Source organism: Lissotriton vulgaris, chromosome 12 (genome assembly GCF_964263255.1).
Source record: "Lissotriton vulgaris chromosome 12, aLisVul1.2, whole genome shotgun sequence".
NCBI classification, from domain to species: domain Eukaryota; kingdom Metazoa; phylum Chordata; class Amphibia; order Caudata; family Salamandridae; genus Lissotriton; species Lissotriton vulgaris.
In genome coordinates, this window is record NC_141700.1 from 327224775 (window position 1) to 327250266 (window position 25492).

Consider the following 25492-nt stretch of genomic DNA (forward strand, 5'->3'; position numbering starts at 1 on the left):
AATCACCAACAAGTTATTGTTCCCACCATACCAGGTAGCATTGGTGAGGGAGAGGAGAACCATTTATTGCAACCCACAGGGAATCTGCCTTGCCTTCCAACAAGCGAAGAAGCCTTAACGGGTATAAGTAATGCTTCCAACCCCCACAATATGCGCCTTGGATCACCGGCACCATGCGTTAAGATCCGTTCCGCCAATAGCAGTAAACTGGGGTCCTCACTATTGCCAGCAGGCCTATGCACCAAAAGGAAGCGAGGGGGTGCCAGCGCGAAAGGAAAGAAGGCCAAAATCCAGAAAGCTAACTTAGTAGATGTGAGTGGGACACCAATGCCTTCTGATAGTCCAGAAACAAGCCAAATCATTGAGGATTTGATAACATGGTCTCCAAGCCCCGGCGCTGTGCTACCAGCTGAGCTGGGATCGGAATTCTGGACCAAACTGGAACTCATTTTCAAAAAGACATGTCTCCCCATTCATGACAGACTTGACATAATTGAAAATAGACTTGAGTGCCTCAAACTATCTTTCGCGTCGGCTCAGGCAAGGGATGGTAACCAGGCTAAAAGGCCAGTTGTTAGGCAACCGAGCCAGTTAGGGCTCTCCAATGAAGTTGCTCACCCCACGGTCCCACTGATTGGGAATGAAATTGTTAATAATTCTGTACCTGCTGTGATGTCTTATTTCTCAGATTTCCCTTCCTCCTGTAACTTAGCAGCAACTAATCATACTGAGCCGAGTGGAAGGGCAGAGTTGGGGGTAGTTAGCAGGCCAGCGACTCATCAATCCTAAGCGAATAATAGTATCCCCCGTGTCCCACCAATAAAGAGTTTACAGTGTATAGATCTTCCCCCCAAATCTATCCCATATGTGGTGGTTCTTGCGGGGGTCCCTTCCTTGTGCCAGGACAAAAGGGAGGGGTATATGGAGCTCAAGAATAAATGCATCCATTGGCTCAATTTTATTCGCCCACTCCCCCCCATGGTATCTGCTGAAACTTTGTTTGCTAGACGTTAAGATTGGGTAGGGCCTCGCATAAAGTCTATTGAGGGAGACTGTGTAATTATCAATTTCAGAGATAGAAGGGCTGCAGAGCACATTTGCAAATGGGCCCCGGCAAGCTCAGCCACGCTAATACAATCGCTATCTTTAACCTACTTCTACCCATCACCACATATTGCCCCCAGAAACACGTTATTAGATGGAGGTGAACATAATTGGTGTAATACAGGGGGAATGCGGTTGACTAACAGATATGATACGCTGTCTTGTTGAATAAGCAGATTTTCCCTAAATATCCTCAAGCACTGCTTGGCGTTAGTCGCCTCTAATTCACTTGGTAATTATCAAAATAAAGAAGCACTGGATACTGGAAAACAGGAAACTGATTTTTTTTCTCCGGAGCAAAGCCCGTCAGATCAGACAAACAGGGTATTGTCTCGAGGTGCTCTAACTGCATCTCTGTGGCCTGGCCTTATATACAGTATTATATTGTTTTATTGCAGTGTAACACATTCCTGACATTACTTTGATGTACGTCAAGCATTTCTGGAATCCCCGCTCTAGGCTTGTTCCCACAAATATTCACATAGTAGAGACCACCACCCCGATCACAGTAGATGATGGCTATTGCGCAGCTGGACATTCCGTCGGGGGCTGAAATGTGCACAATCGGTCGGATCTCATGGGGTTGTGGCATTGATTTAATCCCGGCTCCTTTTGGTGGGAGGCGAGATCCTACTGTGCGGGGGCAATAAACTGTATCCGCAGGGTTGGGTGATGAACTGGGATCGGATCAAACAACCAGGTTCAAGGGAAGGGGCTATCAAAAGGGGGCTGTTTGTGTGCGAGGGATGAAAGGGCATGTGGGTTCGGAACGGGAAGTGGCTACGGGGCAGGGTCACGCTGAGGGTGCTTTATGACTCAAGCATGCGTGCATGGGGGGGGCTGCCAGCACGCGGGGGATGATAGCAAGGTCAGGGAGACGTGCCGGAGATCGGCAGTGTACGAAGCGGCCAGGGTGTCTAAGATGGCTGCCGCTTACGCGCTTGTACGTGCCTAGGTTTGGACAAGATGGCGCCGGTAATGTTCACATCGAAATCTAATTTTCCACAGTGTACCCTTTGAAAATATCCTAGCCAGCTTGTCAATTTACATTAATACCCATCATATTTTGTCTCTCTATGTCATATAAGGCTTTCATATGTTCAGATTCAGTGTCCAAAGTCTTAGGGCAAGTAGAGTTCATGAAAAGAGAGCACAGAGTCGGTATGCATTGTACCCCCAGGCAACAATCACATATTATAAAAACTGGCACCAATATTATCATTAATAATTTCCAACCCCAGTCTTTCAAAATCTTCCAAAACCAGCTTCCAAGTGTCCAGCCTTCTTGTCCTTGATGGATCTCTGATGCCAGTCTGTGAAGGTGTTCGATTGCTTTGTAAACTGAAGGTGAATTATCCGGTACGAAGGAGCAGCAGCTGGCTCCGATGATGCGGCATGCTCCTCCACAATCAGCTAGTACCACGTCTAGAACAAGAGCCACCAGGCGGACCGCCTGTAGCTCAGCTGTGTTATTTGTGAGGATGCTGGCTGTGATGTTCAATGCTGTTTCGACTGCTTGGGTCAGATGTCGGTTGGCTCGACTGTTTGCCATCGGACCCCAAAAGTGGAATGAGTCCTTCTGTTGCATCGAGGAACTGTGATGCGGTGGAGTCTGCTTGCTCTATGTCTTTTGAGCGTTTCTTTCTGTGATGGTTTGTGTTGTATTGTATTGTATTTAATATTTATACCGCGCATATGTTAACCTACGGGTATCCTGGTGCCAGAAATGTTGAGGGAGGGCAAAGGCGATGTAGCAGGTGCCCCCCCCCCCAGCCCTTTGGGAGCCAGGTGTAAGTTTTTGTACCGCAGACAAAGTACATATTTGGGGATGCAACAAATGAAGGAGGATCGGCAGTTTTCAAAGTCCTTTTTATGGGGCAGGAGCTATGACCCACGATTTTCGTCCCATGGCCCTCAATGCAAACAAGGCCTGAGACGTTCACTGCAGATAGGGCCACAGTCAGAGTTGCAGCAGTCCGTTTTCGTAGATATGAGAAGGTGGATCTGGCTGGGTTGTTGAACACTTGCATTTCGATTCGTTCTTTTTCCGGGATGTTCATTTGAAAGGTTGTGTTTGAAGTTAGAGGGCAAATGGGAGCAGAGGTTTTTCCAGTTTTGTTCAGCCAGAACTCGTTGTAGAACTCTGTGATTGTTTCACCAGATGTTGTATTGTCTTTGTAGCTCTCTTGCAAGAGCATTAACCAGGCGAGGCAGGATCCATGGACAGAGAAGGGTGAAGGGATGAAGGGGATAGAGTGTTCGGTTGCATGAGGTAGCAGCCCACAGATCCAACAGTTTGTGGCACTGGCAACAAGATTGTGTTGATGCAGCAACTGTACAAATAAGTTATTCCAAAATTCTTTAAGTCGTTCTCGGAGGTGGGGTGACAGTGAGACCAGATAATGTTCTTTCTTGGTGGTGGGCTGCATAGTGGGTATCATTGTCTTGTGAGCAGGAGCACTTTCTTCCAGGACCCAAACTGTGACAATTAGCAAGAGGCTGATGAGAGATGCAATGAAAAGTATGATTGTCTTTGAACTATGCAGTTTGGCAGTCTTGGGGTCTTTGCGGTGGGTCTTCGGTTGTCCGGGATCTTCCATCACCTTCAAGAGGCTCGGTGATTGGCAGGACCACATACTTTGTCTGACGTCTCTCCTGGTAGCCTTTGTAGTGTTAGCTACCGCTCTGAGATTTTTGACTCAGTTAGTGGTCTGCTTGGCCGAAGCTCTCTCCTTTCGTCGCAAGTTGTACCCTTTTCTGGATGGCACAGTGGTATCGGAAAATTCTGCCAGTTCGAGTGTCTCTGTTTCTGGGTAACAACTCAGGTTGGTCGGTCTTTTGTCAGGAGCTCTTCTTGGGTGTCCACGTTTTCGGCCGTTGTCAGGGTTGGGGATATTCTTTTGCAGTGGTGCGCATGGAGCCAATTTTTCTTCCCTTCCACTCGAAGTGCAGTTTGGGTGGTGATCAAGACTTGCCAGGGGCCCGTCCACCTGGGTTCAAAACTCTTCGATCTCTGAAAGTTACGAATCAAAACTAAGTCCCCAGGTTGGATGTTGTGTCCGGGTCCCCTGGATGCGTCTGATATGGCTTGCTGCACCTGTTGGTGGATAACAGTTCGTTTTTTTGTAATATTATGCAGGTAATCAGACATTAGAATGTCTGGGACATCATGGATGGAGGTTGGCTTCGGCGCAGCCCAAATGTTCATAGGCCGGCCAAAGACAACCTCATACGGAGTCAAGTGATGTTTGGTTGGGGTGGAGCGCATTGATAGCAATGCCAGTGGGAGGGCATCAGGCCATTTCAGTCCTGTGGTGGCAACTATCTTTGCTAGTTTTAGCTTCACTGTGGCTTTGTGTCTCTCTACCAGGCCTGCAGTTTGGGGGTGGAAGACTGCGTGGAATTTTTGTTTTACACCCAACCCTTTCAATATGAGTTGGATAACTTCGACTTCGAAGTGGGGGCCATTGTCACTCCGTAAAATTCCACAAAGGCCATAGCGTGGGAAAAACTATTTTAACAACACCTTTGCAGTAGTGATGGCGGTATTGTCACAAGTGGGGTAAGCTTTCACCCATTTTCTGAATGCGCACACAAGAACTAGGACGTATTTCAGACCATGGCACCTTTCTAACTGAATGTTATCCATTTGGAAGATTTCAAAGGGATGGTCAGGGACCCCAAACCCTGCCCGAGGTACTACTGTCCCTTTCCCCGGGTCGTGTTGTAGGCATATCCTGCATTGTTGAACTAGGCGTTTCGCTGAATCTACTATATTGCCATTATGCCATACACTAGTAATCAGTTCAGTCATGGGAGCAGATCCTATATGTGCGGGTAAGTGTGCCATGGTCAATATGGGGATCAGATAAGCATTAGGTAGCAACCATTTGTCTTTGTCTATCGTCCTCCAGCAGCCTTCGTCGTCTTTTAGTCCCACCGAGCCCATTCAGTCAGTTCGTGTGGTGTACTCGTCAGTTGGATATCTCTTATAATGGTCCTAGCGTCTGTCTATTTCTCTGCTTGTGACCTGGTCACATACATTCGTGTTGTCGTTCTGTTTTCGGCTGTGGCTCGGGCAGTGATGTCTGCTAGTGCATTCCCTTGTCCTACAATGTCCGTTACTTTCTTATGTGCTTAGCATTTGATTACTGCTAGTTGCTTGGGGAGGAGGACTGCTTCAGTCAGGGCGGAGACTAGGGGCCCGATGTAGGTAAATCCCATTTACCGATTTTGAAATACCGAATATCACCGATTCGGTATTTCAAAATCGGTAAATGGGATGTAGGTCCCAACATCTGGATTCGTTACCGAATCCTTAACAATTCTTTAATTACCGATTCGGTAAATACCGAATCGGTAATGCCCATTCATTCCTATGGGCTTTGAAGCCCATAGGAATGATTAGGCATTACCGATTCGGTATTTACCGAATCGGTAACTAAAGAATTCACAAGGGTGCAGGGGGTGTCACTTTGACACCCTCTAGCACCCCCAAAACGGACATGTGTGCAATGTGGCACACAGACATGCCCTAAGGGCACGTCTGTCTGTCACATGGCACATGTGTACATGCACAGATGTGCATGTACACAGGAATCGGTATTTTACCATGGATTTGTATTCCATGGTAAAATACTGATTCTGTAAGCTATGTGCCAATAGAAAATTGGCTACCCACATAGCATTTTCGGTAATTTTACCGAATCAGTAAATATTACCGAATCGGTAAATATTACCGATTCGGTAATTATTACCGAATCGGTACTTATTACCTATTCGGTAATGATAACGATTCGGTAAAATTACCGAATATGTGCACCTACATCTCCCTAGCCCTTTACCGATCGGAAACGGCCGAAAATCGGTATTTTCGACCGATTCCGATCGGTAAAGGGCTACCTACATCTGGCCCCTGATCTCCATGTAAGATCGGTGTGCCGTGTGAGGTCAGGAATCCCCTTTCTCTCCATAGGAGCCCAAAATGGTGAACTACCCCGAAGGCGTACTGGCTGTCTGTGTATATGTTTGCTGTCATCCCTGCTGCTAAAATACATGTTCGTGTGAGGGCAATCAGTTCGGCCGCCTGTGCGGACCGTTGGGCGATGCGGGCTGTTTCAACAATGGTTCGGGCTGTGGTGACGGCATATGCAGCTGAGGTGGTGCCGTCGGGGAGTTTGATACATGAGCCATCTACCCATAGTTCTCCATCAGGTTCTGGGAAGGCAGTGTCTCTGAGGTCTACTCTACTCTTGGTCTGTTCATCAGTGAGGGTCACACAGTCATGCAGGAGAGTTACATTAGGGTTGTTTTCAGGTAGTGGTAACAATGTGGCCGGGTTCAGAGTGGTGCATCGCTTCAGGGTAATGTGTGGTGCCAATAGAGTCAACTCGTATCCAGTCAGTTGTGCACTAGTCAGGTGTTAGGTCTTGGTCTGGTTCAGGAGGGTGTCAACAGCATGGGGTACTAACACTGTAAGGGGGTTAGAAAGCACAATTCCTTTGCTCTGTCATATCGAAACTGCTGTGGCTGCTACAGCTCGTAGGCAAGCTGGTAATCCTCTGGCTATGGGGTCAAGAGTGGCTGAGAAATAAGTGCAAGGGCGTTGTTTAGGGCCAGTTGATTGTATCAGGACAGATAATGCACATCCCTCTCTTTCGTGCGTGTAAAGCGTGTAAAGGGAGAATGGTTTGGGGTTCCTAGAACAGGTGCTGAACAAAGGGCGTCTCGCAACTCTTTGAAAGAGGTCTGGCATTCGGGGGTCCAAGGGAGTGGGAAGGGAACATCTTTGGCTAGAAGGGAAAGTAGGGGGTTAACAATGAGGCTAAGTTCGGCAACCACTGTCGACAGAATGAGGTGAGGCCCACCAGAGAGCAGACTTGCTTCTGGTTCTTAGGGACGTGAGTGTCTAGAATAGTCTGCATTCTGTCAGGTGTGAGTTTCCTTCCATCTTTTGACAAGAGGTGACCTAGGTATGTCACTTGGGGTTTACAAAACTGCAACTTCTTTCGGGAAACTTTGTGACCATTCTCTGCAAGGAAGTGTAGGAGCTGGATGGTGGCTGTGACTGCAAGTGGGGGGGTGTCGGCCGCTAAAAGAATATTGTCTACATACTGTATTAACACCACTCCGTCCGATAATTGGATTATTTCATTAAAACTGGAGATTTCAGAGTTTATAATACGTAATTCGGATACTGCCCCTCCTCACATTGTTTGGGATTAGTTGAAAGCTTTTATCCGCGGTATCATAATAAGTAAGGATGCATCGGAATGGCTTGCTGTTAAGCAAGCGAGAAACTTACTTTATCAAAAAAAAATACCTTAACTTTACTACTGCAATTGCATCCCTCTAGTGTTGTTCAAAATAAATTAAATGAAGCAAAACGTGAACTTAGCGCACATTTTTTTAAACAGAGTGAAGAGCAATTTCGAAGACAATCTCAGAAAATGTATGAAGAGAGCAACTTTACCGGTAAACTCTTGGCATGGCAGGCAAAAGAACAAGCTGCAGCGAATCAGATTCGTTTGATAAAATGCCCCACTACACGTATAGAGACATCGCAGGCTGCAGCAATTGGTACTATAATGCTCTCTCATTACCAAGAGATATATAGTCAACATCAAAATATAGATCACTCAAAGCTCGCTAATTTTTTAGATAGATATGAAATGCCTTCTCTTTTCCAAAGGGATCAGGAAGCAATGTCGAGCCGATTCTCTAAGGCTGAATTAGAACTGGTGGTCAAGGACTTACCAATTGGTAAGGCTTGTGGCCTGGATGGCCTTCCAGACGAATTCTTTAAGGTTTTTTTTAACTCTTTTTCTGACTTATTACTTCAATTGTTAAACTCCATGTTAGACGGTGGGCAAGTACCTGACTCTTTCGGTGAATGTACTGTTGTCAGTTTTCCTAAAAAGGGTAAAGACCCTAACTCATACAGGCCTATCACCTTACTGAATACTGACTATAAGATTACTACCAAACTACCATCAATGCAGTTTAATACCATTGCGGCGGATCTTATTCATCCTGACCAAAATGGATTTATTGCGGGCCGTCAACTGGTTACTAACACTCACTTTTTGGTTGAAGCTTTAGACTATTTTCAGACTAAGAAGATTTCTGCTTTAATTTTGTTGTTGGATGCAGAAAAGGCTTTTGAGTTGGTGGTTTCGACAACATTATTCGTTATTTTAGCACATTTTGGAATTCCCCCACAAATTATTAGTTTAATTCAAAATTTATACACTAGTGCTAAAGCTAATATAATTATTAATTTGGTTATGGCTGGCACAGTGTTGGTTCAGCGAGGGACTAGGCAAGGCTGCCCCTTGTCCCCCATTTTCTTTGCCTTTTTCATCGAGCCTCTAGCTGTAGCAATTCGTAACTCCGTAAATATTGTCCCTCCGATTTCCTGCATGGCTAAAATTAAAATGTACGCAGACGACATTATGCTATTAATTAAGCCGGATATTCAATCTCAGTCTTTTGCTTTACAGCTTTTTGAGGAATTCGAAGCCTTAGGTGGCTATCGAATTTTTTAAAAAAGACCGAAATATTAGTCTGTGGAGGTACGGATTTTAACTTGCATCCAGATTTAACTGGATGTATCAACTCAAAGCATATGAGGTATTTGGGGTTCTTGTTCTCCGCTTCGGTATCAGACTTATATAAACTCAATTTTGAACCTCTTCTTCGGAAAAAACACTCCATGTTCGTTACATGGAATCCCTTGCCACTTTCAATTTTGGGTCGTGTGGCCCTGATTAAAATGTCTGTACTCCCGTTTTTTAATTTCCTATTTTCAACTATCCCATGTTCTTTGCCTGCGGTTTTCTTTTCAAAATTAGAATCTTTATTTTCAGGCTTTATTTGGGCTAAAAAAACTCCTAGATTAGCAACAGGGACACTCTATGCAGACACAAAACATGGAGGTCTTTCTCTACCTAATATTAAAGATTACTATAGCGCATACTTTGCTCAATATTTAGAGCGATTTAAAACTGGAATGCACAGCCCAAATTTATTTATTAACTTTTTTTTAATCTAATTTGTCATGAGATTCAAATTCCCTCTCCTCTGCAAATTCCTAAATCTCCAAAACTAGTGCGATATATGAACTGGTTCTTTAAGCGATGGGACGCTATTCTTAAAAGATACTGTCTCTTGCATTTCAATTCTAGGACCCCCTTAAAATATATTTTTATACATAAGGGGACTAAAATCGGTCCAGACATCGTAATGCATTGGAATCGCATAGGGTTCAATACCCTATCAGATTTTTTAAGGGATGAAGCCTGGCTAACTCCCGGTGAGATGCAACAGTTGATTCAGGGGAACTATTTGTTAATGGGTTCTTATATTCTGATTAATAAGATGTTGGAACAACTGGACCCTAGAAATGTCTGTTCATTTATTCAGCTATGGGATGATTTGTTTTTGATTATACGGTCAAGGAAACCTGGGGAATGGAAAGGCTGTTTAGCTCATCATATTAAGGTGGATGTGCGCTTGAAAGCCATTAAAAAATGGCAGGATCAAGAGAACCATGCTCTTTCTGGTAATGTTTGGAAGACTTTAAATAAATTGAACTTTAGTGTGCTGCGTGGTTCTAACTTGAGAAGAACGTTATTTTTTAATAAATGGCTTTTATACCATACCCCGGCGGTTATTTGGAATATGTAAATGTAAATGTAGGTGTATTTATAAAGCGCAACCTGTCACCCAAAGGGCATCCTGGCGCTTGCCTAGGGAACCCGTCCTGGTATTCCCCTGTGAGAGGCCCCAGCAGGGTGTCCACAGGGTGAAAGCCAGGCATCCCACCGCGAGGGGCCGTCGTGGAGATTAAGCAAGCTATTGCCCAGAGTTGCAGAATGAGACCCCGTGAGTCGAGTAGGCACTGGAGCGAGAATTGTCGAGGCCGTGGAATTTGGAGCCCGAGACCCGCCGAGGCGGGGAATCGAACCCTGGTCCACGGTCGATCCCAGCTCCGGGTCTGCCGCTTCTAACCACTGAGCCACACTTCTCCACACGTTAATACTTCTACTAATTGTTTTAGATGTCAGCAATTTACCCCAGCCAGCTGGTCTCACACTATAGTTTATTGCTCTAAAATTGTACCCTTTTGGAATGAGATTTTTGGATTTTTGCAAATTTACTGTGAGATTCAGATTACGTATAATGTGAAATTAATGTTGTATGGTTATGATTCCGATCTTGAATTTGTAGATCAAATGGTTAAATTGCTGTATATTTCAATGGCAGTAGCAAGGTCTTTAATATTGCAAAATTGGAGATCAATTCAGGTCCCTTTGTTCCATGTATGGTTTCAAAAATGAGGAATGTTAGAAGGAGTGAATTATTATACGCACAATGAATTGGAGGGATGAGGAAGTTTGATAAAATTTGGGGATCTTATTTTGAGTAAGTTTGGACTAATGTATTATTGTTAAAAATGCTGCCCTTTCAGTATTTGAATGTATTTTGCGTTAACCCTTTCTCTGGCTTTGATGTTGTTTTTGGGTTTGTTTTGACTTTATGACCCAAAGAACTTCAATAAAAAAATTTTTTTTTAAACACCACTCCGTCCGGTAACTGAACTGCGTCTAGCTGTCTTTTGAGCGTCTGGCTATAGATGCTCCGGCTTTCAGTGTACCCCTGGGGTGCTCTGCAAAATCCATATGAGCGGGATCTTAGAGTAAATCCGAAGAGGTAGCAGCTGTCTGGGTGAATGGGTATGGAGAAGAAGGCATTCTTGAGGTCAATTACAGTAAAAGTGGTGGCAGTGGACGGAATCAGGGTCAAGATGGTGGTGATGTCGGAGACTACGGGGTATTGTGGTACGACTACCTTGTTGATTTCTCGCAGGTCGATGATGAAGTGGTACGCTTTCTCATCTCCTTCTCCTTGCTTCTGGATGATTGGCAGAATAGGCCTGTTGCAAATATTACTTACTACTTCTTCTACTACTCCTGCATTTACTAATCACTGTATTATTTCGATCAACGCTTTCTCGCCTTCTGGTGATATTTTGTAATGCGGTACTTTCGGTAGAGTCGCGTCCTGTCGTACAGTCACATGCACTGGGTCTCTCATCATTCGTCCTACATCTGAGTCAGCCTTTGTTCACAGGTACGAGGGTAAGGTATCAAGTAGGGACATGTCTGCTTCAGTAATGGAGTACATGTTTCGTGAAGGGCAAGATCTGAGTAGGCTGGGATTGTCATAGAGGATAACTCGGACTCCGTCAGGCGATCACTGATAGTTGCTCGAAAATGCTTCGGTAAGTCAAGGCCCATAATGGCGTCTGGGGTATTGGAGGAAAGGAGGAATGTTGTGTCGGTGATATTGTTTTCTAGATCAAAAGGGATCTGTTTGGACACGGGGTTGGTGGAACGCGTACCATCAAATCCTATTGATGTCACGTGTGAGCCAGACAAGGGTGCCCTTGGAATCAGTCGTTTGGATAATGCACTACGTGTTGCTCCCGTGTCCACCAAAAATGGAGACTTCGTGCCTAGGACCATTGCGGTAAAATAAGGGCCTTGCTGGTCAACATAGAGCTCGACTGGATCCCTCCCTTGCCCTTGGCAGTCCTATGCAAAGTCATAAGCATTGTCGCAATCAGATTGTTGGTAGTGGTTCTGTCGGGGACGGTCAAAAGTGTTCGTTCTACCGGGCCTTTCGTCACTAGTGTCATTTGTGTACCCTCGTCCGCGTCCCCTATTTCTCGGTCCATTATCTATGTCTCTCGTCTCTTTGTTCCCGTTCATGTCTAAAAGGATCGGGCATTGAGACTTCCAATGTCCGTACTCTTTGCAAAATGCACATTGGTTCTCGCCTAAGTCTCCACGTCCATCGTAGGGTGCATGTGCATTACTTCTGAGTGGTGAGTTTCTAGGGGTACTCTGTTGATAACCTCCCTTGTATTGTTCTTTCCCTACATTTACTCCTTGTAACTGAGCTATCATGACTCACTCCTTTAAATCTTTCTTTTTCTTTTCTGAAGCTCTATCGTTTTCATTTTTCTGGTGTTCGTAATACTGGGCCATCTGGAGGATGGCTGCGGGCTTTGAGGTCGCCCAACTGCTTTCGCTAGTTTGTAATTTCTGCGAAACATCCGGTAACAGACCCTTAACATAATTTTGTACGAACAAGTGATGTCCGGTTGCAGTGGTGATGTCCTGTCCGCTCTAATCGGAGAACACCGGTTCGAACCGGGAGACGTATTCGGAGACGTCTTCTTGGGGTTTCTGGCAGCAAGCTGTTACTATAGACCAGTCTACCTTTTTCTCGGGAATTAGGGTTTTTATTTTTTGTACGATCTTATCTGGGAGGTTCAGTATTGCTTTCAGGGGTTTCTGTCCAGGGTCACGTTGTTTATCTGTGATATCGAGTTGTCCCCAGGTATGTCCAAACAGATCAATGTGGTCGACTTTCCGGATTTGCTTCCACACATCAGCTGGCAGATATAGCTCAAAGAATAAATCGATGTCAGCAAGGGTCATGATTGTCGATCCTAAAGCGGTACATAATTCCGTATAGAATACGGTGGGATTCTTTCGCAAGTCGCTCAAGGATTTACGGAAAGTCAGGATGTCCTGCCTATCCCAGGGTTGGTACACCCAATTGTATACTACTCGTCCTTTGCCATCTTGGTGATTTATATCATCATGAGTTTCCTGACCTCTAGGGGGAACCCAGTATGGGGCGGCTTCTTTTATAGGCATCATGTTGTCTAACAACTTTTCTGCTGGGGGTTCGACTGTTACGTGGGTGGCACCTTTGACTGTTTGTCCCTGTTCTATGAGATGGCGGAAGACTTCTAATGTGTAAGAAAAGAGTTCTGCTACATCGCATTCGCTCTCGTCTCTTATATCTACCTTTCTATATAGAGTTGCAAGTCGTTCCGGCCTTTTATCCCTATACTTTTCCTCGTATGCCGTGAGTGTGTAATAAAAAAAGCGCACAATAAAGTGCCGTTTGGGGTTGTCGGCATAAGAGTTGCATATATCCGTTATGTATTCTTCAGTCTCTTTTAAATCTACTAGTGTTTTGACTATTTTATCTATGCCTGGTCGTTCATTTTTGTTCAAACGGGGAATTCTTGTTGGTTCTTTCTCTTTCGTTTCGGTTTTGTCTGAGGCGTCTTTCGACAAGGTGTTTAGCACAAGAGGCTCAGTTGGCGCGGAGACCGTGGGTACAGAGGCCCTGGCGCTACCTTCAGTTAAGTTCCGGGGCCGTAGGTGCTGTACTAAAGAAGGGCATAAGGAGGAGGCGTATGGATGATTGGGGGACCTAGAAGTAAATCATCATCTGTCCTTTGCTTTGATGGGAGTTCAGGGTAAAGCACTGAGGGTGTTCTAACAGGGCATTGCCTGATGTTTCTGATTCTTGTTCCTTTTTAGCTTTTTCTCTTTCCCTTATTTCTTCTTTTAACTTTTTACAAGCCAAGTGAGCTTATTTTCGTAGCTCTTAATCGATCTTTGCTTCATCTCTCTATTTATGTTGCGTTGCTTCTTTTCGCCACATGCCGAGACTATCGAGCATGGTCGGCGTGGTTTTATTTTTGCGAAGAGCTATCTCTAGCGCTTCGATTTTAGCGAGGTCAAAAGATCCTATCAGTGGCCACTGACTTTCTCGATCTTTCTTAGTGTGCTTGTGCCATAGTTTGCTATAAGCTACGGCGACTAGTCCATATTTAACATACATGTCCTTATTAGGGGTGCCTTCCAGTGGAGCCGGATGATCTACCTCTAATAGACGATCTGGTTAAACTAATTACCAATCAGTGGGGAGAAGATAGGCATGACATTTATCGGACAAGTGAAGATCTCAAATAAGGGTGGACAAAGGTCCGCACTACCTATCCTTCACTGTCTGCAAAGACTAGACAGAATATTTCTATTCTTTGTTGTTTGCAAACAGAGAATATCTCAAAAAGAACCTATAAATCGAGTAGCAACGGAGGCTAAGCGAACATCAATGAGTAATACTAGTATTTTCCATACAATCAATCAATCAATTGAACAAAAAGAGTTGTGCTGCACGACCTTACCCGGACCATATGGATAGTTTCTTGTCTTCCACTTCCAGCGCCCGATCGTCCTCTATTCTCCGTTATTGCCGCGGCACTCCTGTGAGATCCCAGTCAGGACCTTAGATTGCTCGAGAGAGGTCCGTCCAGAACCGGTGAAGGTCGGATGATCGGCCGCCAGATGAGGGTCAATCGGACGGGAGCTCTTCCCGATCGTTGCAGTCGTTCACTCTGTCGTTAGGACCTCTCTCACTGGACCCACGTGTCGCTGATGGGCCCCACGTTGGGACGCCAATTGTTGAATAAGCAGATTTTCCCTAGATATCCTCAAGCACTGCTTGGCGTTAGTCGCCTCTAATTCAATTGGTAATTATCAAAATAAAGAGGCGGGCGCTGGGAACTGGAAAACAGGAAAGGGATTTATTTCTCCGGAGCAAAGCACGTCAGATCAGACAAACAGGGTATCGTCTCGAGGTGCTCTAACTGCATCTCTGTGGCCTGGCCTTATATACAGTATTATATTGTTTTATTGCAGTGTAACACATTCCTGACATTACTTTGATGTACGTTAAGCATTTCTGGAATCCCCGCTCTAGGCTTGTTCCCACACATATTCACCTAGTAGAGACCCCCACCTCAATCACAGTAGATGTTGGCTATCACGCAGCTGGGCATTCTGTCAGGGGCTGAAATATGTGCAATCGGTCGGATCTCATGGGGTTGTGGCATTGATTTAATCCCAGGCTCCTTTTGGTGGGAGGCAAGATCCTACTGTACGGGGGCAATAAACTGTATTCGCATGGTTGGGTGATGGCCTGGGATCGGATCAAACAACCAGGTGCAAGGGAAGGGGTTATCAAAAGGGGGCTGTTCGTGTGCGAGGGATGAAAGGGCATGTGGGTTCGGCAAGGGAAGTGGCTCCGGTGCAGGGTCGCACTGAGGATGCTTTATGACTTAAGCATGTGTGCTTGGGGGGGCTGCCAGCAAGCGGGGGATGATAGAGAGGTCAGGGAGATGTGCAGGCGATCAGCAAGTGTACGAAGCTGCCATGGTGTCTAAGATGGCTGCCGCTTACGCGCTCGTACGGGCCTAGGTTTAGACAAGATGGCGCCGGTAATGTTCACATCGAAATCTGATTTTCCACAGTCTGGTCTGAAAGATTGCGATTGACGATCACCCGACCTTAGACAGAGGGTAAATTTGGTAGAGCTTAGTGATGGCAAACTAGAGAGGAAATTGAATTCAGATGCTGGTAAGGTTAGCCTTCAGGTTGGGACATTGGCTACTCAGCCCAATGGAATCCAAATAAATGTAGTGAGCAGTGCCTTGGATCATCTCCCGGACCTTGAGTTCCTAGTATCCCACTCACAGGGAGAACTTAATCTAACCATAGCGCCAGGTCCACGCAAGGAATTTGGGTTTCATCACCCAATTTGTAAGGAGACCAGGGCTGGTGGCTCGCCCAACTCAAATTGCCGTTTGACGATGTTATCTGGGAATATAGTGGGTTTAAAATCTAAACTAGTCTCGCCCGACTGGTCCGATTTCATCAAAAAATTTGACATTTGTCTCTTTCAAGAGACATAGTCGGTGGACTCTGTCTTTCGGCCGGGCTACCTTAACTTTTATGTCCCAGCGGTAAGGAAGGATAAAGGGCGTCCAATAGGAGGTCTCGTGATTTGGGTCAGTCAGGTGCTAAGCTGTAATATCCAACAACTTTATGTATCAAATAACAATATTCTGGTAGTAAGGTTTAGCTTTCCCTCAGGCAAAAACGTTGACATTTTTAATATCAATGCTAGAGGCCATCCAGGGGGGAAAAAGTCTGAAGTAATATTAGCCTTAGAATATTTGATAGAGGCCATGCCTAGTATCTCTGCCACTTGTAGTGGGGATTTTAATACGACGTTTGAGCCGTTAGGTCATGAAGATCAGAGCCTCACGGAGGAGGAAGACTCCAGGTGGGATATTCCCCACCTGGAGTTGGCACCCATAGCAAAATGGACTGAGGCGGCTATTCAATTGAAGGAGTTATGCATGGGGAACCAACTGAGGGCTGCCAAGGGTCGAACGCCATCTGATAGGCAGGGCACCAGGACATACAATAACGGCCACAGGTCTAGTCGTATAGACTATTTGCTTGTCCATCTAAAACTGTGGCATAGCCTTAAGGACATGGCAGTAATGGAGCGCATTGAAAGTGATCATAATCCACTTACCTCTTCATTTAACTTGTATATTGATGAAGTTGTATTAACCACACATGACGCTATTGGGCCAGATCTTAACCTTGCTAATGATATGCGCCATCTTAAATGGAGTAAAGTTATTGATCAACCCGAAACCCTGGGCGCTATTAGAAATGATGTAAGTAATTCATATTAGAACTGGGGTCTAGAGCTACTACCGATGATTTTCATACCCACATGATTGTTGTCCATAACAAACTCTTTGCTCGGTTAAAAACCTACTTTTGTAAGTTGGGTACTGTTAGGCGTAAAATATGTAATAAACCTGATGGTTGGTACAATGAGGCTTGTCGGCAAGCACGGGCTAAGCTAGGGCTAGCCCTAAAATTGAAGGTTCCAAGTGATGTTGGAGTGGCACGGGGCTGCTATAGGAAAACCCAGCGGAAGGCTAAAAAGCAATGGGATGAGGTAAGCGGCAGGAACTGAGAGAAGCATGTTTGGCCAAGGACCCAAAATCCTTTTGGGATACATACAAATGGGATAGGGGAGGATGCCTGGAACGCCCCCAAAATAATGTTGCCCAGCACCAATGGGTCGAATATTTCAAACTACAATATGCTAGCACAAGCAGGGAAGTGAGCCAGGCAATATTAACTTACACATATTATGAAGGGGTGGCTTTTAATCTAGAAGCAGTTGATAAGGTGTTAGATGCAGTAATTGAGGGTAGAGCACCGGGTATAGATTGTATTCCTGCTGATCTTTTTTTAAATGATAATTAAACTTGGCGATTATACATTGCCTATCTAGCAAATGCAATTGCTCGAGGTGCTGCTGTTCCACCGTCTTGGAAGGGGGCAGAGATCATCCTAGTGTTCAAAAAGGGATACAAGTCTGTTGCAGGTAAATACTGCCAATTGGCCTAATCGATTCAATGCAGAAGCATGGGCAGATTGGTTTTGGGTAAGGTGCAGACTTGGATTGAAGATAATAATATTTTGAGTCCACTGCAGGCTGGTTTCCGTCCCCTAACAAGCACGATTGATCAAGTATTCCGCTTTATCACCCTCTATTGGCGACAGTGGTTTTGGAAAAAGGGGCCCTTTACGCTGTGTTCATGATTTGAGGGCAGCCTTCGATCTAGTACCGCATGGTAAACTGGTGCAGGTCTTGGGTGAGTTGGGGATGGCCCCGGAGTTGTTGACCCTGATTTCTCGTTTGCATGAGGATAACTTTGCCAGGGTCTGATGGGGGTCACATGGGGAGGTGACAGAAACCTTCCCCGTTGATAGAGGAGTGCTTCAGGGATGTGTCATGGCCCCCACCCTGTTCTCACTCTTCATCAACAGAGTGGCAGATTACCTTTCCTTGACCCCCACGGACGCTCCGGTGTTGGCAGGCATTCGTATACCAATCCTCATGTTTGCGGATGATACGCTGATTATCTCCAAAACCCCGAGTGGCCTCCAGAAGGCTCTTCAGGGGTTTGAAGAATTTTTACTCCTGCGCGGTTTGGAAATAAACACTGTCAAGACTAAATGTATTTCCTTTAATGAACACAAATCGTTTAGAGGTAGCGTATATATGAATAAACTTCCCCTGGAGCAGGTTAATGCCTTCACTTATCTGGGCGTTACCCTGCAGAAAGATATGCGTTGGAATAGCCAACTTGATTTGGCTGTCTTAAAGCACCAACAACAATCAGGGATCGTTTTATCCAAATTCAAAACCTCTTTAACTAAAACGTTAACCCTGTACTTGACATTTATGGCTTGAAGGTTCTGAGTTTGGTCCTATAAGGAGCTGAACTATGGGGGTTTGAAAACCTAAAGCGCCTGACCGTGGTGGAGAATGCGTTTTTACGCAAAATTACTAGTGTTCCGCAAAGCACCCCTCAGAGACCACTCCTATTAGATCTTGGCAGGAAATCAGTGGAAGATCTGGCCAAAATCCGCCCTCTACTATTTTGGCGTAGAGTATGGTGCACCGAGGAACTCTCACATTACGCCCAGGGTCTTTTGGATATTATCAAAATTGACTCCTTCCATAAAATTAAGTGGTTAAAGGAGATTAGATCCTTGTTAGTGAAGGTGGGCTTGACAGAATTATGGGATAACCCCTCTAATGCAGATGTCCCCTAAAAAAAAACTTGAAGGGAAGATATTGGGATATGGTTTTCTCATCTGTATGTTCGGCAGGTCTTTCTACCCACCTTACAGGACGATTACTTGACCTTAAGACCTGGCCCGAGCTAGCGAAGTACTGGGATTGCATTGAAAAGCCCTATGATCGCAAACTGTACTTCCAACTCAGGGTGGGAACACTTCCAACAAGGTCATTTACTGGTAAATGGGTAGGAGCAGTTAATGATAGATGTTTTAGATGTCTGGACCAGCAGGAATCAGTAAGTCACATATTGTTCTTCTGCCCATTATATGCCGCTCCACGAAGAAAGTGGAATAAGCCAATCTGTAAACTAATAGGCATTAGAAGACTTGCTGAGGCCTTGCGTATTCTATGTTCAGATTCTACTCCACCCATTGCTATAGCTGTAGCGAAGTTTTTGAATTGGGCATGGTCAATTCGCTCAAAAATGTTGCGCCTGGATAGTCAGTAGCTTTTCCCCTGCGATATCTTTAAGTACCATGACGCATATTTGTGATTGTAGGATTACGTATTAACATGTGTTATAGAAAAGAGGGGTCCCAGAACATGAGAGCAAATTTAAAAATTATTATACAGGAACACTCTATGTAGCTTGTTTGAAAACACAATGTTGTTTATTCACATCGTGTTAAAAGCATCTTTATGCACATTTTCATTTGAAATACTTTACAAAAATAGGTGCCCACATAGGAGGGGAAGAGGGTGGGTGTGTAGTGGTTGGGATAAGTGCAGTTTGGAGATGGAACACGGTCAATCATACATTTCTTATAGAACACAATTAAAAGTGGCTTCACAAGGGAGCCATGAAAGAATACATCAAATTCTTCATTTTCTTAATGCCATCCTCTCATGAACAGTGTTATAAATCACACTTGTATCAGGTGGCGGTATTATTGAACAATACCCTGCTTTTAACACGATGTGAATAAACAACATTGTGTTTTCAAACGAGCTACATAGAGTGTTCCTGTATAATAATTTTTAAATTTGCTCTCAAGTTCTGGGATCCCTCTTTTCTATAACACTTAAATACCCAGGTCCCAGTGACTCCTTGGGTTGACCCTATTTTTTTGTAACATACGTATTAATAAGGGAGCATGGGTCCCTCTGGCATTGGTAAACGTCTAGTAGTTGTCCTTTCTTAATTATAACTAATTGCACTAAATGTATTATCGAAAAGTGGTAGTAATGTTTTAACCACGAAAACGATTCTATTTGTTATAATTTTATTCTTAATTTCTTTTTATTATTTCATTCGATAGTTATCAAGGGAATTTAATTGCATTTTAGATATTTATTCCATTGGTTTTAAATGTATGCTCTTTTAGATCTAGATTGAATTTTGATGAATTTTTTTAATGTGTGTACTTTTATGACTTAAAGTCGAATAAAGTTTTGATGATGATGATTGTATAGAGCCACTTTCTTACACCATCCCCTCCCTTCACCACTGTGCAAACATGCCCTGTGGTGCATTTTAAGTTGGGGAAATAATTCCCCTTCAATCCTGAGGCTCCCTAGGGTCCAACTAGCCCACTAGGTACATCCAATAAGCGCCACAAAGCTGCGCAGCAGAGAGATGTAAAAAGGGGGCAAGGCCTAGACTACCTCTCTGCAACGCAGCGCAGTGGCGCTTACTGGAACCACCTGGTGGGCTAGTTGGCCCCCAGGGTCCCTCAGGATTGAAGGGGAATTATTTCCCCAACTTAAAACACGCCACATGGCGTGTTTGCACACGTCACCTCAGGCCCCCTCCCCTTCCCTCGCCACTGTGTAAACTCGCCATGTGGCCGTTCTAAGTTGGGAGATTAAGTCCCCTTGAATCCGGAGGGTCCCTAGGGTCAAACTAGATCACTAGTTACAGCCAATAAGCGTCACAGAGCTGTGATGCAGAGTGGTGTAAAAAGGAGTGTGACCTCTGAACACCAGTCTGCAACGCAGCTCCCTGGCGCATACCGGAGATACCTGTTGGGCTATTTAGCCCTCAGGGACCCTCAGTATTGAAAGAGAATTAATTCCCCAACTTAAAACGCGCCACGGGGCGTGATTGCACAGAGGTGAAGGAAGGGGGCGTGGTCTGAGGTGACATGTCTGCAAACACTCCCTGTGGTGTGTTTTAAGTTAGACAATTAATTCCGCCTCAATTCTGTGGGTCCCTGTGGGCCAACTAGCCCACCAGGTACTTCCAGTATGCGCCAGGGGGCTGCAGTGCAGACAGGTCTTCAGAGACCACGCCCCTTTTTATAACACTCTGCAAAGCAGCTCTGTGGCGCATTCTGGAGGTACCTGGTGGGCTTGTTGGACCCCAGGGACCCTCAGAATTGACAAGGAATTAATTCCCCAACTTAAACCACTCCACAGGGTGTGTTAGCACACATGTGAACTTAGGCCCCGCCACCTCCCTTCAACACTGTGCAGACGCACCCTGTGGCCCGTTTTGAGTTGGGGGATTACCTCCCCTTGAATACTGAGGGTCCCTGGGGTGCAACTAGCCCACCAGCTACCTCCAGTAAGCGTCACAGAGCTGCGTTGTGGAGAGGTGTAAAAAGGGGAGTGGCCTCAGAACACCTCTCTGTAACGCAGCCCGCTGGCACATCCTGGAGGTTCCTGGTGGGCTACTTGGCCCCCAGGGACCCCCAGTATTCAAAGGGAATACACTTCCCATCTGCAAATGCGTCAGGTGGCGCATTTGCAGAGTGATTAAAGGAGGGGTGTGGCCTCCAGCGCGATGCTGGTCTTTTTTTTAAGAAGGGGGGCTGTGTAGCCCCCCTTCTTTTTCAATTTTTTGGGCCCTGGGGACCCCATCTCTCAGGGCCTGCCCCCTAATTTGTATTTCTTGGTTTAGAAAATGTGGAAGGGGGACGCGTTGCCCCCCTCCCGAGGCCTTAATAGGCCCTGGGGCCCCCAGGGCATGGCCTTTTCCTTTTTTAATTATTTTTTTAACTGTTGGGGAGGGGAGCCGCGTGGCCCTCCTCCCGGGCCACTTATGGCCCAAGGAACCCATCCCCGGGGGCCGGCTTTCTAATTTTTTTTTTTAAGTTTTGAGGAAGGGGACCGCTTGCCCCCCCCCCCCCCCCCTCCCGGGCCACTTGTGGCCCTGGGGACCCCATCCAGCAGCTAACATGCTGTTCCCCATGTGGAAAAGCAATCTGCTTTGCCTCATTGAAGCGAGAGCAGGTTTCCCTGCTCTCGCTTCAGTGAAGCAAAGCAGTTTGCAATGACAGGGTGGGAGCCGCAAGGCTCCTGCTCTGTCATTGCAAACAGCAGTGTCCCAGGGATGGGCACCCCGGGACACTGCAGGAGCCGGCCCTGGGGGGTGGTGGTCTCCAGGGCCATCAAGGGCTCCAGGAGGGTGGCTGCACGGCCCCTCTCCTCACATTTTCAAAGCCCTGGAGGGTGGTGGTCCCCGGGGCTGGGGGGGTCAATCACGGACCCCCCAATTGAAATATTTAGAGCCCTGGGGAGGTGGCGGTCCCTGGGGCATGTGGGTGGGCTTGAGTCCCCCCACACAGGGTATTTTATTTTTTAAAGCCCCGGGGTGGCGGTTCGGGGCTGCGGGGGGGCAGTGTGCCCCCCACAATGTTAATTAGGTCGAGCCCTGGGGTTGGCTTTCCCCGGGATCGGGGGGCCTTAGAGGTTGCCCCAACATTAAATTATGGCATTTCCTGGGGCTTCAGGTGGCCATATGCACCCCCCACAATTATTCATTCTTTGCCCCGGGGGTGGCGGTCCGCGGGGCAGTGTGGGGGGAATTGGACCACCCCACACTTTTTTTTCAACATGCCCCCGGGATTTGCCCCCCCCAGAGCCAAATCCCTGGGGCATCAAAACACGGGCGCCTGCGCTTCATTTTTATTGTCAGGATCCGCTCACCCTGCGTGGATTTTGGCAATTTAAAAATAAATGAAAACAAAATTTGGGCACTGGGGGTCCTTGTGGGACCCCCCAAGCAGGCCTAAGCAGTCAGGGTGTTTCTACCCAACCCCCTTTTTGCGTTTTGTGCATTTTCTTATTAGGTTTCTAGTGTTGACAGACAATTAGCATACAGCTTGTGTTCGGCAGGGTGCCCGGATCCTGCGCGGCCGTAGATATATATGTGATTTTAATTGTGATTTTCTCCGGAACTACTGAATGGATTTACACCATTAAAGCAAAAGCCCCAACTCTGAACCAAGGTCTACCTTTCTGCCATATTTGGTGTACTTCTGTTTGGCAGTTCGGGCTGTAGCTGTGGCCCCGGCTTGACGAATCACACTGAGACTTTCAGGATAGGAGCAGACAGGAGTGCCCCACCAGTTCTGAACATTTTGCGAAGATTCATCAACCGGCGCCAAAGTTATTCCAAATTAAATATATCTATGGCCTCAGTGGATCCGTGCATCTTGCGCGGACCTTAAGCGCACCATCCCGATCACAAGCTGAATGCTGATTGGCTGTCAAGTGGTTTTCAACATTCGAAACCAGGAAGTGTTGGCAGCCATTTTGTGCCTCGGTAGAAGCGACTATCTAGAAATTAGTGGAACAAGTGTTCAAAATGTATAACGTGGGCAGGTAAGAAATATTTTGTCCCTCTAGACAAGGACCCCTGGGGCCCCAAAAAATATATATAATTTTTTTTAAATCGGATAAATGTGCGCTAGGTGCATGGATCCTCCGTAAAAAATATATTAACGAAGCACGGGCTCCTGTGCTTCTTTGAAAATTAGCTATCTGGGAAGGACAAATCCTGTGGTCTAAAATATTGCATTTGAAGCAGGGGCAGAGAAAAAAAGGGGTCCCCAAAACGTATTTTCCCCATGCAATTTTCCATAGGAACCGAACGGCTGAACGGAATTACACCAAATTTGGCAAAGAGGTGGTCCTCGGGTCAGACTTGTGCCTTTTGCTTAAATGGTGAAAATTTGTTCAGTAGTGTCTGAGGAAATTACAAGTAAAAGTACATATATATCTATGGCCTCAGGGAATGCGCGTATCCTGTGCGCACAATAACCGCACCGTCCCGATCACACACTGAATGCTAATTGGCTGTCAAGTTCAAAACCAGGAAGTGTTGGCAGCCATTTTGTGCCTCAGTAGAAGCGAGGATCTATAAATATGTGGAACACGTGTTCAAAATGTATAAATGGGGCAGGTAAGAAATATTTTGACCCTCTAGACATGCTCAGGGGGTCCCACAAGGACCCCTAGGGCCCTAAAACAATTATTTTTTTCAAATTCTTTTGGGGGAAAAAACAGAGAAATGTGCGTTGGATGCATGCATCCGCCGTAATAAAAATAAAAATGAAGGGGGGCTCCTCTGCTTGTTTAAAAATTAGCTACCTGTTAGGGCCATATCCATGGGTCTAAAATATTGAATTTGATGGGTGTTCCGAGTGGTCTTGTAGCCCGAGGACTGCCATTCCTCGGTGCTAGAAAATGAATGGGTGAGGGAGCTCAGAGGTCCATCTAAACCCGCGGATTACCACCCTCCGTGGCTTTTTATATTTTGAGAGGGGGGCCGCCTGGTCTCCCTTCTGGAGCAGTCAAAAGCCTTTGGGAACACTATCTCCCAGGAGCAGCCCCTGCTGTGTCTCGGGGTGTCTACCTCCAGGACACTGCTGTTTGCCATGGCAGGGCGGAGTCAAGTTTCCCACTGTGTCATAGGAAGGTTGAGGGCATATTGACAAATGCCATTTTGCCGCAATTTAAAAAAATAATGTGGTGAAAATTATATCGCCCTATTTACTAGGTGACGCTAAGATGCATTAATGCATGTTAGCAGCCGGTTTGCTAAGGGCTCTCCTTGTATCTCCAATGAGTTGCAATGTAGGTGTTCTCAGTGGCAAGGTAGCGGTTTCTATGAGAATATAAAAAGCTGGAGGTATGACAATAGCATTATATTTACAAGGCCGCCCTGGATTTGATGGCCGATAGGAAAACTCTCACTAATTGCAATTTTAACTCCATCCTTGTAAATATGCCCCTAACTTTTGTAATGGCGATAATCCCGTCTCCCATTTAAATAGGCACGAAGTATTTAGTGAAGTGAATTGTGATTCGGGAAGCAACACTATCTAATTGTGATCGATAAAGAATTCGAAAAGCTGTGGACTTCTTTTGCAAGTAATGTGCATAGGGGCAGATTTACAAGTTCCTTGTGTCACTACTGCATGACTTTTAACATGGGAAAAGTGCCACGAAAATGGTGCAAGGGGCTTGTAAATCTGCTGCACAGTGTTCAGTCTTAGTTTGCTTTCCTTTCTGTCATGTAGAGGATCCTGGGTAAATATAACGGTTTCTGTACCGCCAGTACCTTTCAACCCTACCCTCAAACTGCTTACTGCCTGTTACCATAGTAACAGTTCATGGAACACTTAAGTGAACACTCCAGCTTAAGTTATAAGTTCACCACGTAATGTTGCTAATCAAAACAGTTACTGTGCTGGAGTTTTTGAAATTTTTCATAGGAACCGTTAATGATAGGTACTGAGTTTGGTAAAGAGTTGTAAAGAGTTGGCCTCAGTATTATACTTCTAGTTATAAACATCATTTCTATTTTTAATTGTAAGTATGATAATCACACTAAATAATAGTGAAATGTTGTTAGAAAAAGAACACGTTTATACTTTTTTTTAAATTAACTTTTATTAAAACAACAATAAATAACAAGAAACATAACGTTAACACAACAATTTAATAAACAAAATGTGAGATGGAGTCCAATGGAAGGTAACCTGCAAAACAAAAATGAAAATAAGTGTTTAAAATTAGATTGATGTGACTGAATGAGGTCAAAGATCACAAATTAAGGTAAAACTTGGCCATATTAGTTAATTTGCATGTTTGCAGTGTGCCTGATACATTCCACCTCTCTTACAGGCCCGCGTTGAACAGGTGTCTGTAAGGAAGCACCTACTGCGTCAGATTTACAGGATGGACTAACAGGTGATTCAGAGATGAGACAGAATTAGGTTAGAGATCACGTCATCATGCAGGACAATATTTTTAATTTTTA